The 15,791-nt window shown below is 45.7% G+C and overlaps 1 long non-coding RNA gene across 6 annotated transcripts; it reads left to right on the top strand.

Moving 5' to 3' along the window:
- Positions 1–618: 618 nt before the first annotated feature.
- On the top strand, positions 619–14,936 carry LOC120887868 (uncharacterized). Of its 6 annotated transcripts, none has more exons than XR_013440357.1 (6): positions 619–1,067; positions 7,654–9,163; positions 10,619–10,846; positions 11,241–11,354; positions 13,163–13,475; positions 13,851–14,936. It is a non-coding gene; the product is annotated as an uncharacterized LOC120887868 (long non-coding RNA). The 6 variants fall into 6 exon arrangements; XR_013440356.1 differs by having other exon boundaries at positions 13,163–13,233; positions 13,355–14,936; XR_013440352.1 differs by having other exon boundaries at positions 620–1,067; positions 13,163–14,936.
- The last annotated feature ends 855 nt before the right edge of the window (positions 14,937–15,791 follow it).

Raw genomic sequence — 15,791 nt, forward strand, 5'->3', positions numbered from 1 at the left:
TAAGAGGATGAAAATGTAACTCCTTTGTAAGCCTGTGAAATAGATCCTACAGCTTGAATAATTCCAGCACCTGGGCACTTTCCAACTTGGAGGAGGAAGTATGTTAATAACCAGAGCTTTGAAGTCAAATCTCCTCCACTTGTGTCCTCGCTCTACCACTTAACTAGATGTTGTAATCTTGGGCAATTTCGTACCCTTAGTGTGTTTCAATTTCTTCATCTACAAAACGGGGCCTTTGATAAATCTCACTGTATGGTTGGAAGGATGAAACAAGACGATCCATGTGATGTGCTTAAAACAGGCCCAGCAAGGCTGGGGCCTGGGGACGTGGCTCAGTGGGTGGCCGAGGCTTGCTCAGCCTGCTGAAGCCCTGGTCCAACCCCAACACCTGGGGCGGGGCAGGGGGATGCCCAGTAGCTAATGATCAGCCATGATCATCATTATCTGCAAAGGGGAGAAAATATAGCGGCTTTCTCATCCCAAAGGGTAACGTAAGGGATAGAGGGACGGTGGCGCCAGGACGTGTTTAAAGACTGGCAGGGCCTGGGGCTGATCTGCGCGGAACCGAGGACGGAGTGCGCGCGGCACGTGGGCGCGCTCTCTTGCGCACGCGCGCGGCCCCGCCCCCTAACGTCTCCCTGGAGACCGGGCGCGTGCCCGGGGTGCTCAATGGCGGAGCCGGCTCGGGTTGCTCTGTGCTCGGGTCTGGTGTCTGGACGTTTTCCGCAGGTCCTCGGGCCGGCCGTTCCTGCGTCCACCTCCTACCTCCTGAACGCTCTGGGTCCGCGGGCCGCCCGAGGCCGGCTTCCCTCAGGGCTCCGCGGCGGGCCAGGTTGGGGGGCCCGCCACGTCGGCGAGGGTGGCCAGGCCGAGGGCTGCGGCGCTTCACCCGGCCCTCGCGGGGAGGCCCGCGCCCTAGCCTTCGGTCGTACCTGACGAACGGCCGCCTGCCTCGCTCTGGCCCACGGTCAACCGCCGCAAGCGGCCCCCGGTGCAGCCCATGGCTTGCGAGACCTGTGGGAGCGCGCTGATCCGAGGGACGCCACCTGCCGGCCGCGGGAAGGAGCGTGAGTGGGCGGGGCGCTGTGGGCGTGGTCTTGGTGGGCGGGGCGTGTGGTGAGGTCCAGAGGCCCCTGACCGACAGGGGGTTTTACCCCTGAGGTGCTTAACCACTGAGCCACATCCCCAGCCCTTTTTGTTTTTATTTTTATTTTATTTTAGTTTTTTATTTTGAGACAGGGTCTCTCTAAGTTGATGAGGCTGGCCTAGAACTTGTGATCCTCCTGCCTCAGCCTTCAGAGCCTTTGGGGTTACAGGCGTGCACCACTACACTTGACTAGTGGATTTTTAAAAAACATTAAAAAAATGCTTGCTGAAGATGGAAGAAGTGAAAAGAACGAAAGTACTTATCCTGCATGGTACCCTTGCTGTGTTTACTATTTTCAGTTTTTTTCGGCACTCTATTGCATGTGTAGCTTTGCACCCAGATATTCTCTGAATACTAGCATTTTCTACTGTCACACACTCTTGGTTTTCTCTCTCACCTCAGTATTTGCCTCTCTTCCAAGGGATGACGCTTTCCTTGACCATTTTATTCTTAAAAATAGACTTTTATTTTTTTAGAGCAGTTTTAAGCACACAGCCAAAAGACCATCCTTTTTCAAACAGAAGCCCTGTTACCCTACACTCAACGCTACCCTTGCCTCTTACCTTATTCCACTTTGTTTTAGGTATCCCTGAAAGCTTTCTAATTTACCCTGTATTATCTGACTCCTGCTCCCACTCCCATGCAAAACCCCACCAAAATAGCAACCTTTGTGTTATTATTTTAATGCATCCAAAATGCCTAGAACAGTACCCTGGAGACTTGGAATTTAATATTGATAGAAGAGAAGGGAAGAAACATCATTTTTAATATCAGTAGAATAGTCTACCCTACACACTATGCTGTACTATGATTATGTATTCTATTGTTAAAAGTTTTGATTATTTCTTTTAAAAAAATGTTTTGAATAAGGTTATAGTGAACATGTTTGTGTTTAGACCTTTAAGATCCTTCCAGTTTGAGTTGTTTTTCCAGAATGCTGGTCCCCATTTGTACTCTCATCAGGAATAAATGAGAATGATTTTTTAACACCAAAACCATATTGTGCCCCATCAGTAACAAAATAGCTCCTCCTAACAGGGCTGTCCTTCCTTTTCCCATCTTTCAACTAACATAGGTTGAGTGTTGGCTCAGGCTTCAGTTTGTTCCAGGGTCTCTAGGTGTCTAACATGAGCTCCCTGGAACTTGCCACCCAGCTGAGACTAAGTGAACTTGTCTGGTCACCAGATGTGTGGCAATGGTGGCCTTTTGTTTTGATTCAGGTTTGCGGGCAAGCTTATATCCTGCTTTCCCCAGGAGCATCCCAGGGTCAAAACGCTCTTGAAAAACACCGGGTGTTTATTTGCTCAGATACAGAAAACAAATACAAGCCGAACCAAAGCTTTTTAAAAACAGTGCACAAAGCCAAAGTAAATCTTACTAATAGCCTCATCCAGGTGTTGGGTATCTATTAAGATAGTTACTAGCATAACTGAGCCAGAGATTTTTGAAGGCAAAAGTTCCCTCCTTTATGAGCTGAGTCTACATTTTCTTTGTTCTGTTGGAATGATTGTTTCAGACATTTTTTAAATTTTTTTTAGTTGTAAGTTGTCATAATACCTTTATTTTATTTTTATGTGGTACTAAGGATCGAACTCAGTGCCTCAAGTGTGCTAGGCAAGTGTTGTACCACTAAGCTACAACCCCAGCCCCTCAGAAATGTTTTTAACATATTAATCAATTTATGCTAAGATTACCATTTTTTCAGCAAAATTCCAATTGTGGATGACTTTTTCTCTATTTAAAGCACACACTTAACTAACATGATGGCTCTTCTGTTCTTTCAAATACCTAGGCAAAAGTAGCTGAGAGTCAGCCTATCACATGTGGAACAGCCAACAACGCCTTGGGCACGTTAGACAATGCAGGCACCCTGCTAAGTCCTTTTTTACAGTCAACTTCTGAGAAGTCTGATGCTCAGTGGGTTAATTGCCCAGAATTACATAGCTTAACATTTCAATTCAGGTTTCATGACTTACCAGCTTCTGTTCTTAACCATTAACCTCTCTAATCACTATGACTTTGCAGTTTAGTAATCCTACATATGAAAATAACTTCCCTGGAAAATTTGAGTTTTAATTTAATTATACATGACTTGTTTAAAGGGCACCACAAAAGAGAACATCCGTATTCCACCAAATAATAATTAATTCTCAGTCCTTAATTTACTTGGCCTGTCTGCAGCACTTGATCCATGTGTCATCCTCTCCTCCTGTGAACGAGTGGCGTCCAGGGTTCCGGCTCTCCCAGCTTTCCTCCTACCACACTGGGTGACCCTTCCCAGCCTCCTTTGCTGGTTCCTCCCCAATCTCCTTGCCACTTAATATGGAAGTGCCCTAAGGCTCAGCACCTGAGCTTTTTCCCTCTCTGAGGAAAAAATAAAATATGTGTTTGCTCTCTCAGGGAATCCATCCAGTCTCCAGGCTTTAAATGCCATCCATCCAGAGGCAAGTCCAAATTTATACCTCCTTCCTTGTGCTCCAGGCTCCCATGCCCAACTGGCACCTTCCTCTGAGAGCCTAACAAACATCTCAGACCTCAAGTGTCCAAACCGTCTCCTCTCCAAATCTGCTGCCCCCCAGTCTTCCCTGTCTTAGAAAATGGCAACTCCATTCATCCAAAACCCTTGGAGCCACCTTTGACGCCTCTCTCTCATACCCCACCTTCAATTTGTCAAAACCCTGTCCATTCAACCTTCAAATGATATTTTAAAACAACAACAAAATCTCCACGTGCTTGTTACAGGAAACAGGCCAAAAGCACAAGTTAAAATCATGGGCTGTAATCAGCAGAATCAAGAAAGTGCCCATTCCATCTACAGAATGGCGAGGAAGAAAGGAGGAGGTGGGAGCTCCGGCACATTCATGTTTGTCCCCCAGAAGTTCATGTGGGGGCACAAATGGAAGGTGACTAGATTACAGGGCTCCGCCCTTGTGAATGGATCCATGCTGTTTCTTGGGAGTGGACCAGGTCTCACAAGAGGGGATTAGATCCTGTGAGTGCAAGCTGTTATAAAAGAGCAAGCCTAGCCTCTCTCCATTCTGTTGCTTCCTGTCTCACCCTGTGACATCTCTTTGGAATGTCTTCCACTGTGATGTAACAACAGGCGCCACCAGGGGCCAAACAAAGGAGTTTTCGGTCTCTGAAATGGATCTTTTCTTTATAAAGGACACAAACTCAGGTGTTTTGTTATGGCAACACAAAGTGGACTAAGATTCTAGAGTTGTCAAATTCATAAAGATGGAAAATAGAATGGTGGTTGCCAAGGGCTGGGGCTGGGGCTGGGGGTAGGGAAGGGAAGTGGGAGGTGTTAGTGGGTAAGGAGTTTCAGTGTGGGAAAATAAAAAGTCGTGGAGAGGGATGGGTGATGGCTACACAAGAATGTGTATATACTTAATGCCACTGAACTATCACTTTACAATGCTGAAAATGGTGAATTCTTGTGTGTATTTCACTACAGCAAATTTTAAAAGGAGAGAGATTTAGAACATCCATACACTCAATGCAGTGCTTGGATTTTGGGCCCTGATTCGAACAAATCAATACATCAATTGAACAAATCAATTTTAAAAACATAGTATATAAGGTAAAATGTTGAATATGGGATTGGAGATTTATAGATTGTCAAAGTCTTAATTGTAATTCTGTTATTGTAGTAATTTATAAAGAGTTCTTCTCTTTTAGAAATACATTCTGTAATATTTACAACTGAAATTAAATATTTAAAATTTTCTTTAAAAATAATCTACTCTTGGCCTGGGATGGAGCTCAGTGGTAGAGTGTTTGCTAGCACGTGTGAGGCTCTGGGTTTAATCCCCAGGACTGTACACACCATAAGGATTGTTCAGCACAGTGACACACACCTTGGGAGCCTGGGGCAGGATGATTGCAAGTTTAAGGCCAGCCCGGGCAACTAAGCGAGACTCTGCCTCAAAATAAAAAAGTCTAGGAGTGTAGCTCACTGACAGAGTGCTTGTCTAGTATGCATGAAGCCCTGGGTTCAATCATCAGGACTGAAAGAAAAAAAAAAAATCTAACCTGTTGGATAGAGACGTAGATGAAAGAAGATTGGCCAAGTGGGATTGTCAAAGCTGGCCAAAGGATACATGGGATTCACTTCACATTTGTATGCTTGAAATTTTCCAAAATAAAAAGCTTTCTAAAAGCTAGACCCCTATGTATAAAGATCCCCTCTGGCCATCTCTAAGGCGCCCATCATCCCTGCGCTGGTTTACTGCAAGGCTCTCCTAAAGGCCTCCCTGTCTGCCAACCCCCCCAACCCTCACACCCTGGTCTCCCGGACTCCCCTTCCCACTATTGCCTATTCCCTTCCCACTATTCCCACTATGAGGGATGCTGTTAAAGCCTCGTGGTACCTCTGCTTGGAAACTTCCGGTTCCTGTATGGTTCAGGTTTCGGAGAGTAATCAGCAATGCAAGAGCGCTGAGAGATGATTAGGGCATGAGGTCTTTGCCCTCAAGAGTGGACTCATGGATTATTCCAGGAGTGGGATCCTGAGAGGAAGAAGAGTTTGCCCCACACCCACACCCCACCTCCTGCCATGGGTGATATAGCAAGAAGGCCCTCCCCAGATGTGGGCTCCTTGATCTTGGAGTTCCCAGCCTCCAGGACTATAGGAAATAAATCTGTTCTCCATGAATTACTATTCCTGGTATTCTGTTATACAGCACAAAATGGACCAAGATGACTCCTCATCTCCAGACGGAACAGTAGCCTAAGGAGTCCTGTGTGGGGCACTGACAGCCCACACCCTTCTGACCTCCTCTCCAGCACCTCCCTGACCACTCCTTCCAGCCACACCAGGCTCCTCCGACACCCACCACCATGCTCCCATCTCAGGCCTGTGCCCTGGGTGCTCCTGCTCTTTCCTGGTGTATCCCCAAGGCTCACTCAGTAAGGATATCCTGGGCCACTTGTTGTAGAAGCGTAAATTCCCTGGCTCTATACTAACTCCAACACCCTTCTGCCTCCCAGGATGACTTTCTAAGTTTCCTCTTAGAAGTAATCACCACCTAAATAATATGACAAAATGATAACAACATAGTTAATCTATAACATATCAGGGTCATATGATATGCTGCATGCCTTCCACTTGACCGCTTTGGTTATGGTCAGTCTCTTCCAAGAGAATGGAAGCTTGCCATGGTGAGAATTTGTGTCTGTCATATTTACTACTTAATTGCCAGCACCCAGTATAGCACTGGGCACCAGCAGATGATCACGAATATCTGGGAAGAAAGGAAGGAGGGAGGGAGGGAGGAAAGGAAGGAAGGAAGGAATTAATTTCATCCTGATTTAGAAGTTGGTGATCTTGGAGCTGTATTCATTCATTCATTCATTCCATCAAAACCCACTACAGAGCCCTTGCTGTATGCAGGTCAATATTCTAGTTACCATTGGATAAGAGTTTATAGGAGTCCCCTGGACACCACTCTCATATTTGTAATTTTCAGTCTGGGATGATTTATGTAAAAACTGCTGTCAAACAAGATTCAGAAAATTTCATTGAAAATAAACCAGTAGTGCTGAGTGTGCGCATCTGTAATCCCAGCAGCTCTAGAGGCTGAGGCAGGAGGATCGCAAATTCAAAGCCAGCCTCAGCAATTTAGTGAGGCCCTAAGCAACTCAGTGAGACCCTGTCTCAAAATTTAAAAAGCTTAAAATAGTGCTCAGGATGTAGTTGAGTGCCCCTGGTTTAAATCCCCAGTACCAAAAAAGAAAGGGAGGGGAGGGATGGGGAAAGGGAGGGAGGGAGAAAGAGAGGGAGGGAGGAAGGAAAGAAAGAAACCAGTGGAGCCTGGCACAGTGGCACACGCTGGTAACCCAGCATCTCAAGAGGTTGAGACAGGAGGGTTGCAATTTGGAGGTCAGCCTTAGTAACTTAGTGAGACCCTGTCTCCAACAAATAAATAAATAAATGGGCTAGGGATATACCTCAGTGGTAAAGCGCCCTTTGGTTTAATCCCCAGAGAAGGAAGGAAGGAAGGGAGGGAGGGAGGGAAGGGGGGAAGGAAGGAAGGGGGGAAGGGGGCAAGGGGGGAGTGGGAAGCGGGGAGGGGAAGGGGGAAGGGGAAGGGAAACAGTCCGTGAGTCCATCTCAGAGGACCACTCACAACGGAGTTCCAGAACAAAGCCAAATGCCACAGCACAAGTGGAGGCTCTTGGTGAGCCCGCTCTCAGCGCTGCGGTGGGACACGGTGCATTGCTGTTTATACAGAAGGACAAGAAGCGCCTGTTCCAGTCCCCGCTGTTGGCCGCCTACTGATCGCCCTCCCCATGGGCTCCGGTACCATCATCCCTGGCCAGAGCTTAAACCTGCCCACCACGGTCTGCTGGTTCTGTCTCTAAGTCCCTCCTGAGTTCCTCTCTGCTCCCCAGCAGACTCTAGTGCCTTTGTCCCCAGCCTTACCCAGTCCTCCCATGGGGTGTGGCCCTGGGGACCAGTGTCTTCTCACCCCCCAGCCTGCCCTCCCACTCTTCCTCTGCAGGGCTGCCGGGGGTCTTTCTGTGACACTGGCCTGTGGGCTCCCAAGCTGCCTTCATTCAGCAGCACGTTTGACACCTGCCAAGGACCGACAAGTCACTGTGACAGAAGACAGGACTCCAAAGGAGAATAAAGCCAAGCAAGCTTCCCGCCATCCCAGTGAGTGGGAAGGAGGAGAGAGCATCGGCGACCTCAGACGGACTGTAGATTCCTTAATGGGCACAAGAGGTGGTCAATCTGCATCTCACGCTGCTCTCTCCCAAGTGAGGCCTAGGAAAGCCACATCCCCTGTGAGCCTCCTGGCCTGGCCTGGTTACCTCTCCTCCCCCTTCAACACCACTTCCTGGGCTGGGGATTAGCTCAGTTGGTAGAGTGCTTGCCCCTCATGCAAGAGGCCTCTGGGTTCAATCCCCAGCACCACAAAAAATAAATAAGAACACTGTTTACTGGGCCAAATGCTTCCAGAATATTCCAGCACTGGAGTCACCCCCACAGAGAAGCTCTGCAAAGCCTCTCACAGAAGACTTCAAAGGGCAGAAATCTTATGGGAAAAGAATCTGAAGCCAGAGTAGTCCCCATATATCACCGGAGATTGCAAAAACTTACATGTTGGGTCCCCAGTACCTGGCTCAGTGCCTAGAGAATTAATGTGAACAACCTGGAGCAGCACGTCAATCATCCATTATACGTTTTAAAACATTCTGGTTACTTGGACTTTCTGGTTGAGTTTTTGCCCCGGAATTCAGATGTTAAAAGCCATTTCCCCAAAAACAAATTCCGCTAATATAAATTTTTGCTTGAGTTATACACAAACTCCATGTTACTTTTATTTTGGTTCCAGGGATTGAGCCCAGGGTGTTTTACCACTGAGCCACATTCCCAGGCCTTTTTACTTTTTTTTATTTTGGGACAGAGTCTCCCTAAATTGATTAAGGCCTCACTAAGTTATAAAGACTGGCCTCAAATTTGCAATCCTCCTGCCTCAGCCTACTGAGTCACTGAAACTACAGGCATATGCCACCACACCTGGCTTTCCTTTGTTACTTTTTAAAGATGATGATAAATAACATGGGGCCACCTATTTATAGGACTCTGAAGTCTCTTCACCCCAGTGAACCAAAGCTGCCAGGCAAGAGAAAGAGGAGCTGAAGGCTGACCTTCACTACAGTTGCTGTGCCAGGTCACCTCTGGCAGATCCTGGGGAGCAGATCCCAAGGGGCTGCCCTCCTGATGCATTCTGGGATGACGTTGACTCCTAGATGCCTGTCCTGGGGACAGGGTGGAGAGCCAGGCTTTGTTATTAGATAGCCCTAATTTGACTCTTGTTTCTCGCCCTCATTAGTATGTGACTTTGAGCCAGTTACTGAACTTCTCTGAGCCTCTACCCTCTCTATAAAATGAGATCTATTATAATACCTACTTGGTGTGATTGCTGTGAAGATAAAACCAAACACTCAGCTTGGCAAATGGCTCACAGGAGACGCTGAAGACACGAATGCTTCCCACCTTCTCTGGTGAGTGTGTGCATCAGTCAAAGTCCCCCTGAGAAAACACCAAATACCTTCCCGGCATTATAATAACCGATGGGCATTATTATCCTGTTTTTGCAAATAAGGAAACTGGGCCTTCAAGCCTAAAATGTGGAGAGGTTTTTTTGCTTCTCAAATAGGGTTCCACGCTGCTTGGTTGCTTTATTCTCTAAACTGTGGCCCTCCAGATTCAGCACATTTCTCTCTAGACAAAAAGAGCAAAAACTGGCAACAGGAGGCTTCTCTCCCAATGTCGTCCTCCGCCCCCTCTGTTGACAAGTCCTGCTCACCATCTCGCTCAGCAGCTTCAGCTGGGTGGTAATTTTCTTAGGCTTAGGTTTTTGCCCGATGCAAAAACCATTTCCTCTGCGATTGGAATCGTTTTTCCCCTCTGTGACTCAGAGTTGGTTAAACACATGGTTAGTACTTATTTTTGTTCAAGAATAATGGGACTAAAAATAATAATACATGCATAAAGTAAGAAAATGTTTTCCCCCCCAACACAAATGATTTTACACTGAAAAATAAGTCTTTCTCTCGCCTGACCCCAGTCCTAATTCCTTCTGATCAGAGGCCAGTACTGTTAACTGGTTTTTTATGTTTTTTATTATTGTTGTCTTTTTTTTTTTTTTTTTTTTTTGGTACCAGGGAATGAACCCAGGGGCACTTAACCACTGAGTCACATCCTCAGCCCCTTTTAAAATATTTTATTTAGTGACAGCATCTCACTGAGTTGCTTAGGGCCCCACGGTTGCTGAGGCTGGCTCTGAACTTGTGATTCTCCCGTCTCAGCCTCCCGAGCTGCTGGGATGACGGACGTGCACCACCGCGCCCAGTTTGTTGACAGATTCTTATGGATCCTTTCAGAAAGGATCTCTGCATTTACAATCAAGGAGCAGCTTTAAGATGAGAATTAGGACCCTGTCCCATACCAGGGAAATAAGGAATCGGTGTCAATAGTATCGCAAAATCAGTCAACTCATGGAAGGAAAAATCAGATTGGCCTAAAGGAACCCTAAGGACTAAGGACGATTTCAGGTCAATCATCTTGGGACAGATTGGAGTTCATGTCATTCAGAGGGCCTCTCAGTGCTGAGTTTTTGGACCCTGGTGTCCAGTGTTAAGATGGTCCTGTGACTATTTTCTCTATGAAAACAATATTGTGTGCTACCTTAAAATACTGTCCTGAGGCATCTTTATCTACACAGTAATAAAGGGAGAAAGATGGGCTCTCCCAGTCTCCTCAATTTAATGATGTTTTTACAGAGAAAGGGACTTAAGGCCCAAGTCAGCTATACCAAGTGACTCAGGAGTCATTTATTTGACGGTTTTTATTGAGCACCTATTAAACTCCAGGCTTCCCTTAGGCCAGGAGATGGGAAAAGGAGTCAAGCACCTACCAGTTGTTATTTCTGCTTTCCTCTTTATCTGTACTTCTAGTCATCGAGTCTCAGAAACCCTGTGAGTTTAGAGAAGTGAAGTGACATGGTCCAGAGCATGTGGTTGATATGTGCCAGAGGGGGTACCTCAAACTGAATCCTCCCTGGACATGGCTGCACTTGATATGCAGAGACTCTACACCATGCTTAGAGCAGCATTATTTGCAAGAGCCGAAAGGTGGAAGTAGCCCAGGTGTCCATCGATGAACAAATGGATCAACAAAATGTGGTATGTCCACACAATGGAATATTATACAGTCTTAAAAAGAAAGGAAATTCTGACATGTGCTACATCCGGTATGAACTTAGAGGACATGATGACAAGAGAAATAAGCCAGTCACAAAAGGATGCGCCACATGATTCCACTTGTTTTAGGTTCTTAAAGTAGTCACATTCATAGAGACAGAAAATAGAATGGCGGGTCTGTGGGCTGGGGGAGAAGAGAATTGGGAGGTTAGTGTTTAGTGGACGCAGAGACTCAGGTGTGCAGGATAGAAGTTTGATGGGTGAATGGGGGTGGTGGTTGCCCAACAGTGTGTATGCACTTAATGCTACTGAACTGTGTACTTCAAAATGGTTAAAAGAGTAAATTTTTAAAAACTTTGTTTTTTTTTTTTGCTAGGCAAGTGCTCTGGCACTAGTCCCTCACATGGTCCATTTTATGTCCTGCACATGCAGGAGGACTTAGGAACTGTTTTGGTTGGTGTTCTAGGACCCCAAGGTCAAGGTGCAGCAGGTGAGCGTGGAGGGCAAGGATTTAAACTCTGGTGGGGCAGAGGCTTCTGGCTAATGCACTTCTAGGCTGCAACCCCAAGTATCGGCCTCCTGTGGCAGATACTTCTGTCCACGTGGAGCCAGCGCACCCTAGTGGTGAAACCCAGGTAGCACTAATTATGCACATACCTGCTGCCAATTAGAGCTTCATTGTTATGAGAAGCTGTTGACATAAAAAGGAAAATCCAGTTGGGTTAAGAAATCCATAATCATGGCAAGTCCCTACACTTCACTTGTCAACAAAAGAAAAGAAACAGAGATTACCAGCCCAGCATGGTAGTGCATGCCTGTAAGCCAGCCTCAGCAACTTAGCGAGGCCCTAAGCAATTTAGCGAGACCCTGCCTTTAAATAAAATACTGAAAGAGCTCAGGGGTTAACCACCAGTTCAACTCCCAGTACAAAAATAAATAAATAAAAATAAAAATAAAAAAAGCCTAACTAAATATAATTTCAACAGTTGAAACTTTTTGGATCAAATTTTTTTGAGAGCAATGATTCTTACTGGCCATGAATCACAAATGTAAAGAGAATATAAAAAATAAGAGAATTAATAATTGTCATAAGAAATCACATCTAGTCATTTCAGGCATAAAACCTGATATACAAAAGGTTGGGTTCCTAGAAGCAAGCTCGGGGTTTCTCTTTAAACATACAAAAGATATCTGGGGGAAGTATTTGACAAATTTGATACTCATCCTTTCTTTATATTTCACATTTTATTTTTTGTCTAATTAATATAATGTAAAGAAAATGTAAGGACCTCTTTTTTATCTATTTAGACACTCCAAAGTCTTCTTTCATTTATTCCATAGGAAAAACAATATTTTCTGTAAGAGCCATGTACTCAAAAAGACTGGGAATGAATGGATCTGTTCCATCCTACATATTACTCTCTGAGAGTCTTCTGTGTCCTCTGCTTCATACTTGAGCCCACTGTAGCTCCTTAAAACCTGGACAACCTCAGGTCCTATTCGAATCATGTCATGGAGTTTTAGATATGCAATGAAATATGCAGTAGATAGTCCCCCTTAACCCATGATATCACTTTCTGCGGTTTCAGTTACTCACGTTCAGTCATGGCCCAAAAAGATTAAATGGAAAGTTCCAAAACTAAAGAATTCATGTTTTAAATTCCATGCCAGACTGAGTAGCATGATGAAATCTCTTACCATCCCACTCAGTCCCACCCAAGATGTGAATCATCCCTTGTGCAGTGTATCCACACTGTATATGCTACCCACCTGTTAGTTGTTCAGTAGCCATCTTGGTTATCAGATCTGCTGCTATGGTATCACAGTGCTTGTATTCAAGTAAGAAGGTGATGAGTAGCCTTGATACTACCATAATTTTTACATCATTTACCTTGCTTCATCACATAGGCATCACATCATCTCACATCACGAGAAAAATACGGTTAATTCATTTTTCCAACATTCTGGAACTGGAAGTCCCAGATCCGTGTGCAACATTCTGGCAAGGGTTCTCTTCCTGGCTTGCACCCCATAATCCACCTCCCAAAGACAAGTGCTAATAGCAAACGTTGTCTTTCCTTTTAGTGTTTTTCTAGTGAGGCCTTTTTTCACATAGTTGTGCATATATCAAATGGTATTGCCTATTTTTTCCACTTAACATGATAATTCATATCTCCTTAGTAGAAGCCAAATGTCTATGTGTGTGTGTACATGTATGCAACTAAGGATTGAACCCAGAGGTACTCCACCACTGAGCTACACCTCCAGCCCTTTTTAATTTTTTTTTATATGAAACAGGGTCTCACTAAGTTGCTGAGGCTGAATTTGTGATCCTCCTGCCTCAGCCTCCCAATTGGCTGACATCACAGGTATGTGCTACTGTGCCTGTCGGGAATGTCTACCTTTGAGCACCCCACTTCAATCCATCTTCCAAAGAACACCTGGATTTTCCTTTTGAGAATTTCTCATGAGTATGTATCACTTTGGAAGGTAAATCCAGGTGCCATTGCTCTTTCTCAAAGCTGGAGGGGCCAGATCCTGCCACTTCTTGCCCCAGGGCCAGCTGGAGGCGTCCTGTGGGTGGCTGATGCGGAGGAAGGGATGGTTCCAGGTGAGTGGTTGCCACTTGGGGGCTTTCCTGGGCAGCTGCTGAGATGAGACCTCGGGAGAGACTCCTGCTGCTGGAATCTAAAGCCACTTTCATTCCAGCCTTCTTGCGACATGGGCCTCTAGCTCACTTTGATTTGATTTCCACAATTCCCTGTGGCTTAATGGACCAATGTCAGCTTCTATTGCTGGCAGCTGAAGGATCCTGGCAGATAAGCCTGCTCTGTTAAAATTCCTTGAAAGCTGAGAGGTTGATGCCTACGTGATATTCTACCTCAGGGCTGTGCTCCGGGCACTTCACCGCGTCCATTTTACTAGACATTTAGGTTTGATAAGCCACTTTATGCAGGAAGCTTTTTCAATATTTCAAATTCCTTAGGGCAGGGACCCCTGGGCCTCCATGGGGCATGGTGATGGGCTACGTATTTCGTATCCGCTTCCTGATCATCATGAGAGCTGCTTCCCTCTGCCACACTCTTCTGCCATGATGTCCTGCCTCACCTTGACCCAGGAGTGGAGCTGGCTGTCTTATTATGGACTGCGACCTCTGAAACTCTGAGCCCCCAAACAGACTTTTCCTCCTGGGGTTGTGGCTCAGCAGTAGAGCACTTGCCTTGCACATGTGAGACCCTGAGTTCGATCCTCAGCACCACATAAAATAAGTGAAATAAAGGTGTTGTATCCAACTACAACTAAAATAAATAAATAAGAATTGTTCTTGTCAAGTCTTTAGTCACAGCTGGGAAAAAGCTGACTGAAACAGCTGAACATTTACTAAAAGAAGGGCTTATCCTTGTAAATGTGTATCTTTTGCAGCTCAAAAACATCTCTCAAGGACCTGAGAACTCTTCTCAAGAACTGAACCATCAAAAGAGTAAGACCACAGTCTCTAAGACTCTACCAGAGGACAGAATCCTAACTGACCATTACCAATCAAAAAACCCAGCTGGCCAGTCTCACGGACACAAACCAACCCTCTGCATTCCTCCTTCTCCCTGAGACCCCATGTTCCACCATGGTTATTTGCTTTTAGTTGGCTTTAAAAATCACTGATTCTGGAGGACTCGCAGCTGAGCCATGTGTTGTTAGGCTCCCCCAGATTTGCTGGGGACCTCTGGGTGCACCGTCACCGTGATCACGGTTGCCTAGGTGACATTTCAGAGACTTGGAGGCCATTTTTGTTGAAATCACCAGTTCTTCACCTGGGGCTACAAGGGCATCAGATCAGTGGTCTTTTGACATCAGAAAACTAAAAACTCCACCTTCAGGTCCTACTAACTGCCATTTTCTGAACAGCTCCCATGAAGAGACGGGACGGTTGATTGGGCATCACCGTCCCCCATACCTCGGACAACCCGACATCCTTATTCCACAAATATCCCCAAAGGTTATCCTCAGGAAGGTGAATTTGAGGATCACCTACCTCATACTTGATCACCTTGCAAATAAACTTGTCCCTTACAAATTCATTGTTTTGGTGGTTGGTGAAGAGAAAGTCAGGAACAAAGGACAGGTGAGCAAGAAATGAAAGATGTTGACCAGGCAGAGATCCACACAAAGAGCTAGGCTGGTGGGAATAGCATGGGATTGGCTTAGGGTCAAGGTACCGTGGGGTGGGTCACTAATGTGGGTGGGGGAGCTTGGGTAAGAGGAAGTACAGGAAAGTGAAACTTATCTCGTAAGATGGTGGTTAACATCTAAGGTGGCTGCTCGATGTTAAATCAAGACCCTGGAGTTGGCGTACCATGTTTGGTCATGGTACACACCTCTAGTCGTTCTTGAATCAAACATTGATAATCTGGGGAAGGATTTTGGCCTCAAATCTGTTCAGTGTAAAATTGAGAGCTTATTCTAGGTGACCTCATCACACGAGCCAAGAAGGAAAAAACAGAGAGACACACTTTGGTATCATAGAAGAAAAAATATCTACTCTGTGAATTACCTATGGGGGCCTCCTGGGGAGGGACAGTGGGTGTCACTGGGGGCTGGAAGCAGTCCAGTTGGAAAGGAGGTGGGATCCTATAGGGGGAGGAACTGGATTCTGGCAACAAGAATGATCTAGAAACAGATTTTCCCAGAGCCGCTGGAGGGGAACTCAGTCCAGGTGACACAGGGATTTCAGTCTTGACCTGCAAGGTAATCAGTGGGCCTTGTAAGCTACTAAATTTGTGATAATTTAGCAATAACAAACAACACATAGTTCTTCCCCTGGATTTTCAGTTCTATGAGCCGGTGTGAAACAGCTAAGCTAGTTTTCAGACTAACAGGATTGAAAAACCTGCCAGAAAATTGTTAGTTAAAAAGCAAATCCATTTTTAAG

Source organism: Ictidomys tridecemlineatus, chromosome 6 (assembly GCF_052094955.1).
Source record: "Ictidomys tridecemlineatus isolate mIctTri1 chromosome 6, mIctTri1.hap1, whole genome shotgun sequence".
In the NCBI taxonomy this organism is placed as follows: domain Eukaryota; kingdom Metazoa; phylum Chordata; class Mammalia; order Rodentia; family Sciuridae; genus Ictidomys; species Ictidomys tridecemlineatus.